Source organism: Dermacentor silvarum, chromosome 6 (assembly GCF_013339745.2).
Source record: "Dermacentor silvarum isolate Dsil-2018 chromosome 6, BIME_Dsil_1.4, whole genome shotgun sequence".
NCBI lineage: Eukaryota > Metazoa > Arthropoda > Arachnida > Ixodida > Ixodidae > Dermacentor > Dermacentor silvarum.
This window is the reverse complement of record NC_051159.1, coordinates 106,253,007-106,257,399: the sequence shown is the minus strand read 5'-3', so window position 1 is coordinate 106,257,399 and position 4,393 is coordinate 106,253,007. Positions and strand designations below refer to the sequence as shown.

General features: G+C 51.9%; 1 non-coding gene across 1 annotated transcript; it reads right to left on the bottom strand.

Moving 5' to 3' along the window:
- Nucleotides 1–2,855: 2,855 nt before the first annotated feature.
- On the bottom strand, nucleotides 2,856–2,927 carry Trnat-cgu (transfer RNA threonine (anticodon CGU)). The gene has a single exon. It is a non-coding gene; the product is annotated as a tRNA-Thr (tRNA).
- Between the last annotated feature and the right edge of the window lie 1,466 nt (nucleotides 2,928–4,393).

The window sequence follows — 4,393 nt, the reverse complement described above, 5'->3', positions numbered from 1 at the left end:
AATCATCACCACAGATTATGTAACGCGCTATTGCTGAAGCAAACACCAGTGCCACCTCGAGGCACTGCTTCTGAGGTGGCGCAATTTTTTGTAAACAACATTGTACTGCATCATGGCACCCCATCGTGCGTCATTACCTACCGAGGAACGGCATTTACGGCACGGCTTATTGAAGACGTTTTCCTATTAAGTTAGACGACGCATTGAAAGACGACTGCCTATCACCCGCAAACAAATGGCCTGACCGAAAGGCTCAACAAAACTATGAGTGACATGCTCTCTATGTACGTAGACGTACAGCACAAAACGTGGCATGAAGTACTTCCGTACGTAACGTTAGCGTACAACACCCCGACTCAAGAGACCACACGCTTCACGCCGTTCTACCTTGTTTACGGTCGTGAAGTCCATACCATGCTTGAAGCAATGCTTCCATGCGACATGCTTTGATGATCTTGACCAAGACGCCGAGCTCTTCGTGCAGCGCGCCGAGGAAGCGCGCCAATTGGCTCGCACGAACATCAAGAAACAGCAGTGCATCGACACACGCCACAACAACCTCCGCCATCAACAAGAGTACCAACCAGGAGATCGGGTTCTGGTCTGGACTGCTGTCCGCTGCAAAGGCCTATCCAAGAAACTTCTCAGCCGGTACTTCGGACCTTACAAAGTGCTGCGGCGAGTAAGTGACGTCAACTACGCGGTTCTTCCTGACGGCCGCCAACCAACACGACGTCGAAAGACACTACCCTAGATTGTGCACGTTCTCCGGCTGAAACCATACCACACTCTATAACCACCATAGTTTCTGGATCATGCCATTCGTTTTGTTTTATCTATTTTTGTCGCAGACAATCGTTGCCTCAGTGGCATTGCCCTGCGTTCTATGACGGCGCGTCAGCAAGCGTTTGTGTGTGCATCTGTCTTCCACGCGTGTACTTCCATGCTCGCCCTGTAGTGTGTGTGCTTCTTTTAGCATCGAGTCAATGCTCTTCCGAGGAGGGAGAATAATGCCACACCTTGCAACATGTGCTACATAATTAGAAAGCCGAACACGCGCGCTATAGTCCACGCGCCATGCGCCGGCACCCGTTTTGACGGGCGCCAGTGAAGTAAAAGACGAATATCCTCCGATCCACGTGCGGGTGCTTGAGATAGAGAGATAATAAACTTTTATTCACAAAGGCAAGGTAATTCTTCCTCGTTGGGTGGGGCCCTGAGTCCAGGGCTCCATTGCCTTGCACGACCCTGCGAGCCCACTGGACCAGCTGTTGCTGTTTCTGCGGCCTAAGCTGAGCAGTGCAGACTCCCAAGAGGAAGGGGTGGGGTTGGGGATAAGAGGAACGCTCCGCGCGGACTAGAGCATTCCTACGTGGAATGATAGACTGTTGGGTTGGATCCGCAGTAGGGGCAGTAGGAAGTGTATAGAGCGGGTGTTTAAGTGTTTGCGTTTGAGCAGCTGGTGGTCAGAGACTCGAACTCAACGCTTCAGGTCGCCTGTTCTCCTAGAACGTGGCAATATATATATATATATATATATATATATATATATATGTATATGTATATATGTCTTCTCAATATATATATACATTGAGTGAGAAGAGGTTTATCGGCGGTGTCCTTCAAGGACGCTACGAGTTCCAAGAACGGATAGGCAGCGTGGAGCACCGTCTCCAAAGACATCAGCGACCAAGAGCAACAGCAAAGCGGGCCTAGCGTTGGCGATGCCGCTGGACGGAGGCACGTCTTCTTCTTCACAATATATATATATATATATATATATATATATATATATATATATATATATATATATATATATATATATATATATTGTAGCGAAGAAGACAGACACATCGCGGACGCGTCTTCCTGTCGGAAGTAGTTGAAGCGATTCTCAAGGAGTGCCACGTTGTTCATCGTACGACTACGGCGTACCACCCTCAACCGAATGGCCTCACAGAACGCTTCAACCATACACTCGGCGACATGCTTTCAATGTACGTCACCTCCGACCACAGGAACTGGGACAACATTCTGCCCTTCGTGACCTCCGCGTATAATACCGCTACGCAGAGCACCACTGGATTTTCACCCAAGTTCTTACTGTATGGTCGACACCCTTCGCACACCATCCACACCATTCTACCGTACCGGCCGGATGCATCCAAGTGTGTGCCTATTTCTGCCATGGTCAGGCATGCAGTAGAGTGCCCCGACCTAGCACGGGCCTTTACTTCCGATGATCCAGAGCGCCAGAGGAGCACTCGCGGTGACGCCACTTCCACGGTCATCTTCGATCCGGGAGCGCTCGTGTGGCTCTCTGTCCCTTTGACTGCCCCTGGCCTCTCATCAAAACTGGTCTCGAAGTATGAAGGCCCTTATCGTGTTCTCAAACGCGCATCTCCTGTAAACTACGTTATAGAATCAGTTGAGCCATCTTCAGACATGCGCCGCCGTGGACGAGACATTGTCCATGTCGACCGTCTAAAGCGTTACTTAGACCCGCTCATCGTGACGAGCTGTTAGGTCGCCGGGTGGCTCCCTTATCGTTCCCGGGGGTGATTGTAGCGAAGAAGACAGACACTAGTGGGTTCAGTGCTACTGGATCTAAACGCTAGTGGGTCGAGCGCTCTCGCTCAGCAACGGCTCTCGTGCTTTGAAGCTGTAACTGCCCTGCCCGTCGACGTTGCTCTGCTCCGAGCTCTTCCAATAAACACCTTTAGAATAATATATATATCATAAGAACACCACAAACAATGACACCGATGAAAACATAGGGGAAATTACTTGTACTTACTATTTGAAGTAAAGAAAATGATAAGCTATTGAAAATGAAAATGAATGAAAAAACAACTGGCCGCAGGTGGGGAACGAACCCACGTCTTCGCATTACGCGTGCGACGCTCTCACCATTGAGCTACCGCGGCACCGCTTTCCCATCCACTTTCTGGGGTATTTATGTCTTACAACTAGAACTAACTCTGGGAGTGTTAGTGGTGGCGCTGGCTAACACTCCTAAAGTTAGTTCTACAACTGGCGAACTTTCAAGCACTAGGTGGAGGAAGAGACGGAGGACGGGAGTACCAGCAATGTACACTAGACTTACTACTGTCCGGAACAGCCGGTACTTTGCCAACTGCAAACCAACAGCGAAAATCTGCTCTTGCTTGATCGATGGACGTGTCCGCGTCGACACGACGGAGTTCCGGCATCCTTCGCGTAACTTCGAACGGCGTAAGGCCACATCACCCCAACGCCTTTCACCCCTATACAACCAGCCTCAGACGCCATTTTATGACAGCCCTGAGTACCGCGAGCCACCTATTTGCTTTAGCTGCGGAATCCGTGGACATATCGCCAGGTATTGTCGCAGACGGCAGCAGCACGGTTCGGCAGTCCCCGATTATCAATCTGGAGGGCAATACAGTACACCGTGGCAGACTGCCCGTCCGTGTTAGAAGATGCCCGACTGCTTGCGATCTCGTTTCTACGCCCCCTCGATCATCTTGTAAATAAATCCATCTCATCCGCAACAATATCATCAAACAGGCAGTTTCACCATCCACGATGCATGGCCAGCGCGGTTTGTAATTTCATCCTTTTCTATAGCACCTTAATTTGTGGTACGTGCTAGGGCTACGACATCGCCCAAACCTTTTTTAAGGAGTGTCACGGGCAGTGTGAAATGCTAACTTGATTTGGTTATGAACTTTTTTATAATCGTTAGAATTTCGAGTGCTCAGATAAATCCGGAGCGCTTTCTACCTTAATTTCCACCAACGCACCGCCGTTGCATGGTGGTACTGAAGACAGGAGTGCAAGAAGCAGAGGCAGAAGAAGAAACAGTCGTTCCCACCGGAGCCCTGTGCGCGACGAGATGTCCTCCGAGGAGAACAAGGAAGGCGGCGGCAGCAACGAGGAAGAAGGCGAGAACGCCGCCGAAGAGGGGAACTCCGCGGGCGAAAACGCAGCGGGCGATGAGAAGAAGGACTCCAGCGAGGAGAACCAGGAAGGCGGCAAGGACGAGAAGCCAGAAGGTGGTGAGGCTGGCGGCGAAGGAAGCGGGGATGCCGGTGGCGCCGAAGCCGGCGCGGCGGCGGCGCCAACTGGTGGCGGCTCGGACATCGCAGAAGCCGGCACGACCCACCGAACGCTCGCCTTCATCGGCATCGCAGCGGCCATCGCCGGACTCGCCATCCTCATCATCACCCTGGTTGTGCTCGGGGGACAACCCGCTGCTGGTGTCAGCGAGCAACCGGTCAACGCGTCTAACGAAACATTCTTCGACTTGCCCGCGGATGACGAGGATAACGGGTGGCGATGACGCCGCTGTAACAGCGCCCTACGCCATCCACCCCCGGCGACACCCCCCCCCCCCCTCCCTCCCGCCATC